The 15897-nt window shown below is 41.1% G+C and overlaps 1 pseudogene; it reads right to left on the bottom strand.

Annotated features, from left to right (window-relative positions):
• Window positions 1-5693: 5693 nt before the first annotated feature.
• On the bottom strand, window positions 5694-11519 carry LOC134631682 (proteinase-activated receptor 1-like; annotated as a pseudogene).
• Between the last annotated feature and the right edge of the window lie 4378 nt (window positions 11520-15897).

Below are 15897 nucleotides of genomic sequence, written 5' to 3'. Positions count from 1 at the left end.
TCACATGATATAGTTGGGCAAGGTTTCACAATGGGTCCACCTGAAACCTTGGCTGATTGTGACCCACACCCGTTTTCACACCTTGGCTCGTGCGGACACTCCCATAGGGCTTAAAATCTGGGACTCTCCACTGATTGCATTTAGAATTGAATAAGCTTCTCGGATGAGAGGTGAAACATCTTCAAGAAAACTTAAATAAGTCCAGATGCTTTTCTTTCCAAGTAGTTTTGAATTCTTCCCTTACAACAATATTTATAGTAATAATAATAAACACCTTTTATTAGTAACTTGATTTTGTGCTCACTTATGTTATCTTTGTTTAATATTTACATTTGTTTGATGATATGAAATATTTAAAAGTGATAAACATAAAAAAAAAAGAAACAAGAACAAGAAGGGGGCAAATACTTTTTCACACCACTGTATGTGACTCTTCCCTTACTGTTGTGTACTGTAATTTGATGATAGCTTAGAAATCCCAATCCACCAGGAAATTTGAGCCTGGAAACCTTCTTCCTCAATTCAATTCTTCTTCATCCTGATCCTGAGACAATCAAGGAAATTTGTACCAGAGCACAAGAAGAGACAGAAATGATCTCTTTCTGTTCAAATCTTAAACTTGCTCCCAAGCTATAGTAGAATGGCAGGCGTTACTCCAGAACACCTCTCTCTTCTCATTTCATGCCAATTTCATTTCCTGGTAAATGAAATTGTAGCCACTTTATTATTTTGGGTCCCACAGATCCCACTACTGTGAAAACAGGTAAAGATTATTAATCGTTTGGTATGCTTTTTGGACTGTGCATGTACAATGGTTCACTGACTTTCCACAAAATTAGTAAGTCATGTGCAAGTATATCATGGTGACAATACAAACTGGCATCTCTCTGTTTTCTTTTGTTTGTTTTTATAAGCAGTACTTCTTATTGCAAAAAATGTTATGTTGAAAATTTTCATTAGGTGCAGCCCAGCACAGAAGCATATGCAAGCACCTTAAAAGCAGCTTGAAAATAAAAGCATTTTGGGCCACATTCTCAGTTATTTTACAGTTTTGTAACACTACCTGCAAGAGACACAGAGGCAGGGATGCTGGTGCAAACTTATACCTTTAAAAAAATCACAGGGCTTTTCATGCATGTTAATATATTCCATAAATAAAACAAAAATTAGGTTTAAACAATTTATTATGAATGTTGCACATTCCATTTTTATAACAGCGAGAGTAAATACAACATTTAATTACTACATTTTGTAATACTGACATATCTTCTTTTTATATATGACACATTTAAATAAGCTTAACGCACCTGCCATCTCCACACCTGCTGTCTATCTTCGTAATCCCGAGCCCTACTTAAGATGGCAGCACTGTGCTACTCGTCGCTGGATCGTTGAGCTATCAGTGTCAGTCGCTCAGTAGTTTGAAAATCTGAATCTGTGAGTTGTTTTCGTCAGTTTGTCTCTAACTAAAGTTTTTGTGTGCAGATCTTTCCCGGACTTTTCCCTGCCTGCCTGTAATCCTGTGAACGAGTGTGTGGATGTGTGTGACCCAGTTACAGAGTGAAGAGAGTGATTCGGAGACCTTTTGGAGCATGTTTGATCCCCTTCCTTTCCCTCATCGACCCTGGAGCCCTGGACACCCCCCACCCCCTCCACCACATTGTATATATTATCACCTGGTGTTGTCTGTATAAATAAATAAATTAACTGTGTTCTCTACAAGGATTCCTGGTCTGCGCCTGAGTCCGTTAACTAATCGTGACAGGTTGACATTGAACTCATCCAAGATCTTTGATGGATGGTGTCAATTTGAAAATCCTTGGCGACTTCCTTTTTGATTTATTGCATTGAAAGGATTTTTTAAAAACTTGACCTTCTACATTCATGTCTTGACGTCTATGTCAAGGTCACTGAGATTCAAATTCATCCCAGATTTTTAGTAGTGGTATCAATTGGTATCAATTGGTATCAATCTGCCGCTGGATCACAGACTTTCTCTCAGACCATGTACAGAGAGTTAGAATGGGGCCTCATCTTTCCCTAGCCCTCAGCCTTAACACCAGCTCTCCAACAAGGCTGCGTACTAAGTCCCCTACTGTACACACGACTGTGTCAGTACCCACCCACGAAATGCAGTGATTAAGTTCGCAGATGATACCACCATGGTGGGGCTCATCTCTGGAGGCGACGAGACAACATACAGCACTGAGGTTCAGAGGCTGTCAGATTAGTGTGCAGACAACAACCTGGACCTCAATACAACCAAGACAAAAGAACTGGTTGTCGACTTCAGAAGGAGGAAGTCTGAGCTGCAGCCTGTCAGCATCAGTGGAGGAGTGTGTGGAAAGGGTGTCCAGTTTCAAGTTCCTGGGTGTGCACATAGACACACACCTCCAATGGAGCTCAAATACCTCGGCGGTTTTAAAGAAGGCATAACAGCCTCTCCACTTTCTGAGAATCCTCAGAAAAATGGACCTGAAGAAGGAGCTGCTGATTGTCTTCTACTGCTGCTCCATTGAAAGTGTGCTGACATACTGCATCTGTGTATGGTTCTCCAGCTGCACCATGGCACACAAAAAGGCACTTCAGTCATCAATATGGCCCAAAAAATCATTGGACATCCTCTTCCCTCCCTGAAGGACCTGTACAGCTCTCGCTGTCTCAAGAGGACACGCAGCATCCTACGGGACTGGACACACCTGGGACACCGGGTGTTTAAGCTGCTGATGTCTGGCAGGAGATTCAGCTACTGATGTTGGGGACAAACAGACTTAAGCACAGCTTTTACAACAGGGCAATAGCCATAATCAGTGCGAACAGCTGACCTGATTGGCTACCTCCGTGGACGTTTTTGGGGGGGCAATAACAATAACAATAATAATAATGATAACAATGTGCAATAAAAACATAGACTCATTCTTTTTATTCATACACTCATATTTTTATTTATTAAGTTAAGCTACTGTCATACACTCATTCTTTGTATTTCTTTTTATTTATTAAGTCAAGGCACTGTGTTGTGTTGTGTTGTGTTGTGTTGTGTTGTGTTGTGTTGTGTTGTGCGTAGTGCCGACGTGGGACAGTTTCCAATTTCGTTGTACTATTGCACACGGTTATGACTGTGCAATGACAATAAAGAGTTATCTCAATTTGACAGTCTTAGGTCTACCTAAGTTATCACACTCACAAACTTGAGTGTCCACTTTGAACAACTGCCTGCTTAGGAGGGTGACGATCAATGTTCCCTCTAAGCTGCGCGCGTGCGCAATTGCGCACTGCTGGCACGCTCTCTGCGCACAGAAAATCTGCGTTGCGCACAAACAAAATCTAACCTGAATTGAAATTAAAATTAATACTTTAACAATTCTGTTTTGCAGTGTCAGTCAGTAAGTGACTGGCTGCTCCCATATGGGATTAGAGCGATGCCACCTTATCCCATAGTCCAGCCAATAATGAGATTCACATTCGTATACGCAGCCAATCAACGTGGTTGACAGGCTATGACAGCGTCCTTATGTGCCGACACCGGAGTTTTAGCTAGCAAAGCGACGTGGCTGATATTAAGCCACGTTAATGACAACGTGTTCAACCATTGGAGATGTGAGCAGGACAGATGGAACAATTGACGGGAAAAGTGTGGACTTTATACCAGTTTTTAAATTGTGTAGATAGGCCACGTAAAACCAGAGTTGTGATTAAAAAAATATGCAATGTTTGGTTTTCTTCCTGAATACTGTCGTTGTTTATATTTACTGCGGGAAGAAACGGTAAAACGGCGTTTTATAAGGAAAAAGGCTCGAAAGCGCTCTCCGCATGTGAGCAAAAACAAACCCCCACCCCCCTCTCTCTTTCCTATTCGTCCAAAAAAGTACCATGTCGACCAATCAAAAAATGGTATGGCAAAGCGGCATCTAGTTGTTAAAAAACGGGGGGAAGTTTTAGGAGTGACGGCGGTGTTTTGAGATGTGAGAGATTTGTGATGTTTAGCGCAAATCTTGTGTAGTTAGTGTGTAGTGTAGTCAATAGTTTAGTTGTGTGTGTCAGAACAATGAGGCGACTGCTGAATGTTACAGGTGTTACAGGAGTGATACATCTCCTGTTGTCAGGCCTGCAGGTATCAGGCTGTTGTTCTCCTTTGTCTCATAGTGGACAGAAATTATTTTTTGGAGTGGCACAAATAATTTGTGTGGCATCAGATTTGATGCAGAACAGCTGATTGTTCTGTAAATAGTTTGAAATGTTTATTTAAAAATGCATTGGCTGCATTTAAAAAAATAGCTGCAAAAAACTTTGTTTGCCAAACTGAGTTACTTTTGTGAGGAGTAACTATATAATTAATTGCCCAGCATTGGTCATTATATACTATATTTTGCAGACAGAGAGTTACAGACTCTCTCCCAGACCACAGACTCAGAATACAAGTCAGAGCTTTATAAAAAAAAAAAGAAAAAAAGAAAGTTGTGTTTTCGAAATTGGAGTTCAAGTTATTTTTACTTCCAATAGTGTTAACATACTACACAGGTCAATGACTAGATTTTTTTTAAATTTTCATTGTAAGTGGGCTAAAGCAGTTAATTAAAAGTAGTCTAACATAAATGCTGTAATTTGGTTATTTTAATAAACCATGTAACTTGGATGGATTAGATGCTGGCGTGACCACAGTGCACACGTCTGATGTCGCTCACAGTGGTCCAAGGGATCGCTCAGGGAGTTTGTGTGTTCGCTCAGACACATGAAAAATTAGAGGGAACATTGGTGACGATGATACCAAATCTGCCTTTTCTGGCTGAGGGGTAAAAAAAAAAATAGGCCATTCTCCAATGCTAGGTTTTTCAAAGAGTATTTGAGGCACTCAGGTTTTTTCTGAAAATTTTGCAATTTCTTTCAAATCAGTTACAAATGTATCAATACTCAGAGGCCACACATCAGCTGACCTATAAGGTGATTTTTAAAGACTACAATACAGCTGACAGTAAACTGCACATGATTTCTTCACTTGCAGGATTGCAGGATCCTGTGGTGTTCAGCTCAAAGTCAGTGACCTCCAGCCTGATTTGCTATGGTTAGAGGAGTTAAGTATCACTCCTGGATTTTTGTTCTTCTCAGGAACAACTCAGCTCCTCCCTTCACCCAAGTGTTCAGAACACATGGCCGCAGATCTGATGATACAATTAAAAAATTGATCATTGACCTATGACCTTGGGTGTCCTGGTGGACTGACAGACATCCTTATTTTTGAACATAGACAAACTGGCACATAAGCGCAGACAACAGTTAGAACCTGTTCCCTGACCTCAAAGGCTCAGGGAGACAACCCTCTCGTCAATTGACGAAACCCTCAATGTATAGACTTGATCTGCAAGGGATAAAAGAATACAAACCCTTGTCTGCCACCTCTCACCAAGGGCAACTCCAGATTGGAAAGGAGTCCAGATTGAGCTGTGCATTGAGTTGAGACCTACTATATCTAGCCAGTATCTCTCAACCTCACGTACTAACTATGGCTTGTGGAGCTCCTTCCCAAGGCCTGGTTCCAGGGTGGGGCCCTGGTAACCCTTTTCTGCGCAGTGTTTACTGTTCTCTTGTTTTTCCTTCTCTCATAGGGGTTAATGTACCAGTTTGTTCATATTTCGACTGTTGAAATTTGATTGGAAAGAGTCAACTTGGAAAAAAGAAGGGGTTATTTCAGTGCTTCAGAAATTCAGAATTTTTCCAGAACTGGATGCATGAATCAGAAGGTGAATTACTGATATCACTTCACTTTGTAATCTTATGACACTTCAGCAGTTTGGATAGTTGTTTCTGGCACTGGGAGGATCCAAAGTAGTAGAGCAGAGGATCCAGGAAGCAGTTCAGACTTCCCAAACACAGAAACACCAGATAGGGTGCGTAAGAGCCATCGGGTGCCACCTGGCTCTTCCTGGGTCCTTCGTTTAATTGTAGGTAGTGTGCAAGCAGCAAACAGTTTGTAGGCATGAAGCACAGCAAAAATATCACCAGCACAATGAAAGTCATTGTCACTGGTCTTCTTCTCCTCTGTGATGTTTCTGGAACATCATGTTGGTCTCTGCTCAATGACCTGATTACTTTGGTGTAAGATACCACTGTGATGAGCAGAGGCAGGAAGAAGAGGAGGCAGCAGAGAGTGACGAAGTAGGTCTTTTGCCAGATAATATTTTCTGTGGCGTGGACATCATGGCAGGTGGTGATGTTCAACTCACTAATGTTATAAGTCTGGACAGAGGTAATGAGAGGTAGTGTTGGGAAGGTTACATTTAAAATGTATTCCACTACAGATTATAGAATACATGCCCCAAAATGTATTTTGTAACATATTCCGTTACGTTACTCAATGAGAGTAACATATTCTGAATACTTTGGATTACTTAATATATTATCATGCGTTTTACAACTACATGAATATACTATTGCTGTGTGATTTATTACTATTACTGGAGGTCCGCTGCTCCTAACCATAGTAAAGGGACCTCTGGCTAATACGTCGGGTTCGTAGCCGAAAAATAGCTTTACTTTGTTGTCTGGGTAAACTTTGCTTGCGAGAGACAGAGAGAGGCGTTGAAAGGCTGCTCCAACGGAACTTACTGTTTCGGAGGAAAACACGAACACAGTGTACAGTCGAGTCTTAATAGCTTACTTACAACTGGGCTCGTCAGGCACTCTTCTTGGCTGCAGTGGTTATTATTATATTTACATGCTTCCAGCTCCCATTTCTGCTCAATGACAACTCCTACTTTTCCACTCTCCTTTTTCTCCCTCCTCGCGCTCACAGACACATAACGGGTATGGCAGTCCATTCTCCCTGCAGCACGGACTACACTGCCCATGAGGCTACATTCTTTAGGGCTATGCCTGTAGCATTCTGCCTATTAGCTTAGCACAACAACAACAACCAAAAGGCGCTCTCTCACCCAGGAAATACAGTCGCAGAGAGAGATCGTCACCCTGTAACCATGGCAACCATAATGCTGCCGCCTGGAACAACAGAACATAGCTGTCAAACAAAACCCAAACAGTCCTGACCCGCGACAATATGAAACAGGAAAGTACCGCCGTGTAATCCATTTATTTCAACAAAGTAACTGTATTCTAAACGGTAACTGTAACGGAATACAGTTACTCGTATTTTGTATTTTAAATACGTAACGGCGGTACATGTATTCCGTTACTCCCCAACACTGATGAGAGGCAATGAACCAGCGACGGATAACCCCCACGTGGTTATGCAGGTTAGAACTGCAGTCTGTGGGCTCCTCCAAGCCATAGAGTCCACGAGATAAACTACAACAAAAAGACGGTCCACACTGACGCAAGCTATGAGAAGAACAGAATAATACATGTTCCAGTAAAAGGCAGCAGTGACCACGCAGCACATGGATGGGCCAAATTTCCAGTTGTTGCCTTCAGAATGGTAGGAAATGTTAAAGGGGAGCATCAGTGCAAAGAGCAGGTCGGCTAAGGCCAGGTTCAGCATGTAGATTGCAGCTGGCCTCTTAGGACGGATCTCCCGAGCAAAGACAATCATGGCACAGATATTAATTGGCACACTGATGGAGCAGACAAGCATGTAGAAGGAAGGTAAAAAGATGGTGGACACATGTTAGAAACATCTTTGCCCATGGTGAAAGTTCTCCGCATAAATTATTATAGAAACCTGCTCCAGTTGGCTTCTTATTTACTGAAGTGCCTGGAAGGAGAAAAAAAATTATAAAACTTATTATTCAGTATTATTCAAGATCGGGCAATGAAATGATTCATAGCTCAGAGCTGAAATTAATGGTTAAATACTTTATCAACTGAAAAGGAACCATTTTGATTTTGTATCAACTGATCTAACAATAAAAATCAGATAATTTATTAGCAATACAGTGTGTGATGTAAAGAACCCATGGTACGCAGCATTGCAGGCACTTGCACATTTATTTAAGATGTTTTTCACATCTTGGTTCATGCAGCTTTCCAGTTGCCTGTGGGGCAACTAGAGCTATCCCTGAGCTATCCCTGCCCCTCAGTAGGTAGAGTGTTGAGGTCAGACACTGACTGTTGGGTCTGTTCCCACAAACCCCGCTAGTTCTAGAGACTTATTCATCATGAAAGAAAAACAAGGCAACAGCGTTCGATCGATTACTTGCGCAAGGGAGGCCACATCTGTGTCCAGCACGACAATGACCCCAAATCCGGCCTCCTCTCGCTGCCTTTTATTGAGAGACAGTTTATGGGCTCAAAATGTGGTCATAAATATTTTGTACTTGTAAATCAGTTTTGTACTTGTAAATCAGGATTTGTATGTGTAAAAAGAATTTGTGTGTGTGTAAAAAAGATTTGTATGTGTAAAAAAGATTTGTGTGTGTGTAAAAAAGATTTGTATGTGTAAAAAAGATTTGTGTGTGCGTAAAAAAGATTTGTATGTGTAAAAAAGATTTGTGTGTGCGTAAAAAAGATTTGTGTGTGGACTTAGCCAAAAAACCCCTGCAAGTAACACGTACGAATTTTGACCCTATTTTTCTTCCTTTCATCTGATTGGTCAATGTCATGTCAATCACAAATGTAATAATCCAATCAGAGAACAGATGGGTTTGGCTGTCGGAGGGGCACTTTTTTTGAACTGCAGGTCTTTGAAGGGAATAAATGCCCTTTTACATGCCAACCCAGCGTTTTCCTTCATCACCACGAAGGAAAACAGTCTGTGGTCTGAGTTTGGTGATTTTTGTGTCACAGGTTTACGTGCTTAATACAGGGACTTCCACAGCCTTTTCAACAGCGCTGCGGACCGTGGGGGGCGGGCAGTGTTTTGGAAATGACAGTCTCTATTACAAAGCTTTCTTCGTTATGAATTAGCATACATGTTTTTATTGAACATTTGAAGAACTAGCAAAAAAAAAACGAAACTCTTGTAGAGGACATAAAGTCAGAGATAGAAACGACAAGGAGCAGGTGCATCTAGTACAGGTAGAGCTGCTGCAAAAACCCACAGAGCCCAGCAGCCAGCGCAACAAATTCTGGATCCTTTGCTTTTAGTTAGCATTAGCAGCTAAATGTATGAAAGGACTTTTATGCTGCGCACTGTGACTCACAGCAGTGGTCCCGGGTCAGCCCTGACTTTGTGTTAAACTAATCCTAAAGTAATGATGGTATTTCTAACCACTGACATACCACAACTTTCTCCTTTCAACAGCTGCTGAAAGTTAGCGGTCCTAGCTGCTATCGGATATTTATATAGAGATCCTCCAGCTTCAAACTGTATTACCCTTCAAGGACCTGCAGTTCAAAAAAGTGCCCCTCCGACAGCCAAACCCATCTGTTCTCTGATTGGATTATTACATTTGTGATTGACATGACATTGACCAATCAGACGAAAGGAAGAAAAATAGGGTCAAAATTCGTACGTGTAACTTGCAGGGGTTTTTTGGCTAAGTCCACACACAAATCTTTTTTACGCACACACAAATCTTTTTTACACATACAAATCTTTTTTACGCACACACAAATCTTTTTTACACATACAAATCTTTTTTACACACACACAAATCTTTTTTACACATACAAATCTTTTTTACACACACACAAATTCTTTTTACACATACAAATCCTGATTTACAAGTACAAAACTGATTTACAAGTACAAAATATTTATGACCACATTTTGAGCCCATAACAGTTCACACAAAACACAGCAAAGCAACGCCCACATGGTTCTAAGGCATTATATGTATATGTGTGAACTTCTGTATGTAGGTAAGAATGTGTGTGTGTGTGTGTGTGTTACCTCCTGCTGACCAAAGGGTCGTAAACGCAGGAAGTTTACATCAAAAGAAGCAGATCTTCCAGATAGGATGTATCTGCAATAAAACCTCCCCCAGCACAAAGTGGTTAGAGGTGGTTAGGATCAAAGGAATGGCTTTGATCCTACTGCTTGAACTAAGACTGTACAAATTTAAGAAACACAATGGCAACATTCAACAATTAGACCTAACATTTCCCCCCTTTTTGTCATTGTATATACTTAAATTTCAACTTATGCACCCCTTGTTTGGACCGTGTCAGTGTAGATTTCATTCATACACAGGCTTCTGTCATATCATTCATGTCAGTCAATTCATACTGTTGTAAAAGTACATAATTAACAAATGTATTAGAAATCATCTTAGTTCGCATTGATCTTATACAAGGTAAAATGCATCCTATACATAAGCAAATCAAATGTCAACAGTCCAAAAACAGGAATTAATATTTTCAAAAGAAGATGCCACCAAGGACCAGACATTCACCAAGCTATCCAGCCTTGTGGTGCATCTACTCCTGTCGTGCGATTCATTATGTATTCCTGCAAGTAACCAACTGAACGTAACAGTCAAACAAGAAGAATCAACATTCTCAAAAATCATATGTCACTACAATCCAACTGTATACAGACATAGACATTCAAACACATCAGTTGACTTTATTGTTTGTCCATGTGGCTCTCAGCTAACTTCAAAGCTGTAGCCTGGTCAACACCCTTCTTTATGACTCCTATCAACCCCCCAAACCTTCTCACTGTAGGCATCCTGTGGGGGTTAGAGTCAACTGGTGAATTATCTGCATTTACAACTCTTCTCCTGTCCTGTTGTCACCACAGGAAAAGCTTTGTAAAGGAAATTGGATCAAGCTGTTTTGATCTTCTTGGCTCAAAGCCTCAACCAGCTTACAGAAGTGTTCATGATGTAAATGTAGACAAAAGGCTTCTCTGTTTACATCCTTCTTGCAGAGGACACAAAGAATAGGTGACGTTGTACAAATTCCATGGTAAATCTCCAACTTGGACTAATCCATTGCCCTTCATACACATAGGCAACTGGCCTATTTCCAGTTCATTTAGCTGTTCAATGTCCTGCAGCGAGTCAGACACTTTGAGTCAGACTATCAGGTCTGTCGTACCAGAGCAGTTCACCTTCCCAGCTACTGGTGAATCAACCGTCCATTCAGGTTCAGAAGTTGAAAAGTTGGCAGTGTTCCAAGTATGTTTACTCCTGGATGTGTTGCCAAGGCAACCAAACAAACTGTCTCGCTCTCAGTGATGCTATATGGCCACAGTCCAGAAGAATGTGTAGACAGTGGCATCACAAGCATAGCCATTGGTCTCGTTCTTTATGTGAGCGGTTGTGTTCTTAAACTGCCACCAGTAGTTGTTGAAAACCCATGCGGGTACTGGGTGTAGTTTGCTCTGTCCCAGTGCGCTCCTGTCATCCCACTCTGGGTCCACAGGCACAAGAAGGCGCACAGCACATTCCCAGCCATTCTGATGAGTACCTGTGGCTCAGTTGGTTTCTTCACCGGATTGAGACGAGGGGCCCTGGAGGCTTTCCCCCCCCTTTGTACCCGGTCTTCCTGCCACTTACCCCGATCTGGCCTGGATGTGTGTCACCTTCTTGCAGTGCGCTTGATGTATCCAAGTGTTCCTTCCAGCGATCTTCACTGCTGTGGTCGTCGTCAGCAGCATCCGATAGAAACCTTTCCACCATGGACTGGACCAGCACTTCCTCTCCATGGCCTTGTCAATGTCCAATCTACAGACTTCAGACTCTGCTCCTGCGGAGAACAGAATCATCTGGAGGATCATTTGTTCTCAAGACTTCTTTATTTTAAAACATTTTAAGCATCTAATCTGCTAATATGCTCTCTCTTCTGCTTCTCTATCATCACTACAGAAGACTAGAACTCTAAATGCTCTAACATATATAATCTCAAAGAGTCAGACCGTTCTCTGTTGGAGTAATCCTCATGTACATCTTAACTAATTCTATACAGTCTAACCATGTCCTGCATGTCTCTTCCATTGACTTCCTAAGTCTTAACTTTACTGTTCCATTAGTTCTCTCTATCAACCCTGCACTTTGTGAGTGATATAAAGAAATGATGTTTTTAGTGTTATCCCTAGATGTTGTGCCATTAATCTAATCACTTCATTTACAAAGTGTGGACCATTATCACTAAACAATACTCATAGTTATTACAGTTGGACAGCTCTATAGTCCATGTGAATAATTTGTAATGGGTGACTGGGTCTAGGGAATTTCCCTCTCTTAGGTCTCAAATTACCCTGAGAATTATGCTTACAACATATCATACACAACTTGCAAAATTTTTTTTTAAGGATATTTAATCCTACAGTATAAATTACTCATCATCTCCCTCCTGTTGCGACATGGCAAAGCCCATGGCGCAAAATAGCAGCAGTCTTATACAAATTCTAAGGCAGTATTGGTTTATCACACAGATAACAAACACCATCCTGCAAGCTCGCTCCTTCTATAAGTCACAACTGTTTTCCTGCAGTAGGTGAGTGGCCCTACATGTCTACCAGTGCACCTCGCATAATAGGCAATGTCTGTTGGTGTTGCATTGCTAAAATGTTAACACCATGTTCTCCTAAAGTTGCCTCTTTCGCGATGTTATCTGCAAAAGCATTCTCTAATGCAACTGGATCTTTCCCTCACATGTGTGCTACACATTTGCAAACGCCAATCCTACTGGGTAAAAACTCTGCCTCCAGCAGATTTTGCAGGAGTTTGGCGTGTTCTACAGGTTTCCCTGTAGAGGCTGTTACACCTCGTCTCACCCACTGCATCACAAAGAAATGTAATGTAGCAAATGCATACTGGCTATCAATGTATATTGTCACATTTTGTTTCTCTACGGCTTTACACGCTTCCGTTAAAGCTAGCATCCCTGCTGCTCAAGCAAATATGAAACATGCTAGTTGTCCTGCACAGATAACTTTCTCACTATCTACTACAGTAAAACCTGTTTTAGCCTGTCCCTCTGCCGTTGTAAAACTCAAACCATCAACAAACCAAACCTTTCCCTCACCAAGTGGCACATCTATTAGTCATCCCTCGGCTTACACTCCTTCTCTACGTGGTCTCTACACTCATGAGGAGTGCCCTCTTCTTTCGTTGGCAAAAGGTTTGACGGATTCAGAATTGTGCACCACTTTATGGTAATATGTATGGTTGTGAGAGTAACAGTAACATTAAAGACAAACGTCTTGTAGGTGACAGAAATGTAATTTTAGTCTGCAGTAGTAGACATCTACCTCGTGTGGAACTAACAATGTCAAAAGGTGAAATAAACTATTTCCTGAAACATTGCACAGCTTAAGCTGCTGCACATACTGATCTCACGCATGGAAGTAAAGCACAAGCAACTAGAGCTAATCTGGTAGGATAGTAAGTTACTGGCTTCACTTGTGGAAAAAGTGCTGTTAGTTATTTCACAGTCACCTGGCATTTGTGCTGTTCACAGAACCACAAGTCCATCGCTGGACCTCCTCTGTGCTGTCACTTTTTGGAGCCTGGCACGCTCCCTCAAGCTCTCATGATTCAACGTTGCTGAAGATTTTAAAGGCAGAGCACGTCGTACACCTTAGTTGTCTTCCTCAATGTCAACGTCGAAACTCTTTTATCATATTTAAGATTTTGCTGTGCAGAGTCTCCTCATGACGATCTCCTGGAAGCTCAGTAGCACAGCTCTCTGTGCTGAAGGTGATCTCCGATCCTCCTGAAGCCTCTCTCCAGGCCTCAGCTTCCATCTTGTGGACGATCCTCTCAGTCACTCCTTCTCGTCATGGCACCTCACAACATCTGCAAATTAAAATGACACTCCTCTCGCCACATGGCTTCCGCCATGTGTCAACTCCCCAATGAGACCTGTACAAGAATGTTGTACAGTCTCCCTAAAACAATCTCCAGGGTTTGTCCCTTGGAGCAGCTTCACTCCAACCTGTAACCCTGTGTAAAAACATCAGTCGGCAATTAAATGTTTAGCTTGTTTAACTCCCAGCTCCACCTGGAGTCTGTATCCTGGAAGACAAAGTCTTTAAATCAAACTTCACATTTTCAACCAACTATAGATCATAAGAGTAATAAGGTATTCAGCATAAAAGACAAACATCATGTGCAGGTTTTCTCCAATCATTAAATCAGTATTATTATCATAATTTGTCCCAAATCATGAATCATCCCAATTTATTCCACAATTTAATCGGTGACTTTCCTTAAGTTTGTCACTCCACTCATTTTTATCACTGTGAGCTCAATAGTGGCCAGCTAATGAGCCCCATATTCAACTATTCTGTAACCACTGCACATCTGTTCAATTGTCACTTGTCTGTCTGTGCTGAATCCTTTACAAGCACTCTTAAAGAAAAACAAACATTAACACACGGTTCATCCTGGTGGTCAGGTGTTGGCCATCCAAATTCCAGAGGAGCTGTGAATGGTCATAAAGTTAACATTCTGCTGTGAGAAAAGTAACACTGGTTTCAAACACAATATATCCCACACTGTATTCACTTCTTCCCTGCAATTTCCAACATTTTCTCAACAACACAGTGTAATTTCATCATCAACACACAGCCTGTAACCACAGTTTTCTTCACACAAAATCTCAGGAATCCTGTGATAGAAAAACATCATTAAGATGTGTCCTGCTATAAATCACATGATCAAATCACATGATTAACCATCTGCTGTAAAAAGAAAGGTAAATGTTAGCGCTGCGCATTTGTATACACTCTTTCTCACAGTAATCTCTGTAAGCAACACAAAGCAGTTAATAAAACACCCATGGTGAATTCACAGACACAGAAAATTTTAAACTAAAAGGTTAAATTTGCAGAGTTCACATAGTCGTGTGACCCAAGTTTCCTCTTGTGGTCTCCTTCTGTTCCTGCAACAGAAGACACACACAGATACGTCCACACCTTTGTCAGGTGGGGGTTAACTTCACACAATGGTGTTAAGTCAGTCAGTCTTGTCAGCTTTCGTCAGTCAGTTAGTTCCCCATTTATTTTAAAATTCTCACTCATTCACACAGTCATCCATTCTTTCTTTTTGCTGATTGTGGAATTTATCGTCGCATTTTCATTTTCAACCACAGCAAAATAACGTCATTTAAAAAGGAAAAAGAAAAACTTTAAATCGGATTACCTCTCTGAATCCTTTTTGACAGAGACTTGTTTTCTGATTGTCCCAAATAAGTGGCTTTCTCCCAAGCCCATTTTAATTTTTGGAGAAGCTCACTTGCAACAGTTTTCGACGACGAGTCGTATAGCTCTTCTGTTCTAATCGTGGATATCTGCTCAAACAGAGATCATCAAACGAAACTTTCAGTGCACCATGAAAGTAACAAAATAAAAAGAAAGGAAATAAAATAAAGGAAAGCAAAGGAAAGAAAGGCCTTGTTTAAGTCATGACATGTGTTTTTCATGCCAGGGGGATAAATTGTAACAACCCAGTTGGCAGACTCAACTTAGTAACAAAAAACAAATCAACAGCCAGTTTAATCTCAAACATTCATCCAATCAGCCACACACAACATACAGCATAACCCTGTTGTCTCATCACATAATAAGTTTCTTCTCATGTATCCAAATGTGTGCCATGGTAAAACTTCTTCACACACCAGAAACTCACAATCAGCTCACTCATGTAAAACCCCTCACCAGCATTCTGTTTTCCTCTATGATGCAGTCAGCTGTCCTACTAATAATATTCAGTCCACTAGTCTATGTATCACTTTCATCTTACTAGTGACTTGGACAAGATGACAAACAGAATCTCATGCTTAAGATGCTGTCTGGTCTTCATGAGTATAATTTATTGTGTATGCATGTATGTTTTTGTGTTCCTCTCATCACATTTTCATTATTCTCATCACTGCATAAAACAACACACACATCTCTCTCTCTCTCTCTCTCTCTCAAAAACAGAAAGTACATTACAGCTGTTTCAGGCTGAGAAACACCAAACACTCTTCGTGTTATCATTCACCAAACAACTATGTTATTTCTTTGTCCGCTGGGCAGGTGACCTGCAGAATCACGTCTGCCCCAGCTGG

Source organism: Pelmatolapia mariae, linkage group LG7, assembly GCF_036321145.2.
Source record: "Pelmatolapia mariae isolate MD_Pm_ZW linkage group LG7, Pm_UMD_F_2, whole genome shotgun sequence".
Classification (NCBI taxonomy): Eukaryota; Metazoa; Chordata; class Actinopteri; order Cichliformes; family Cichlidae; genus Pelmatolapia; species Pelmatolapia mariae.
The sequence above is the reverse complement of the archived record's forward strand: the minus strand, read 5'-3'. Positions and strand labels throughout refer to the sequence as shown.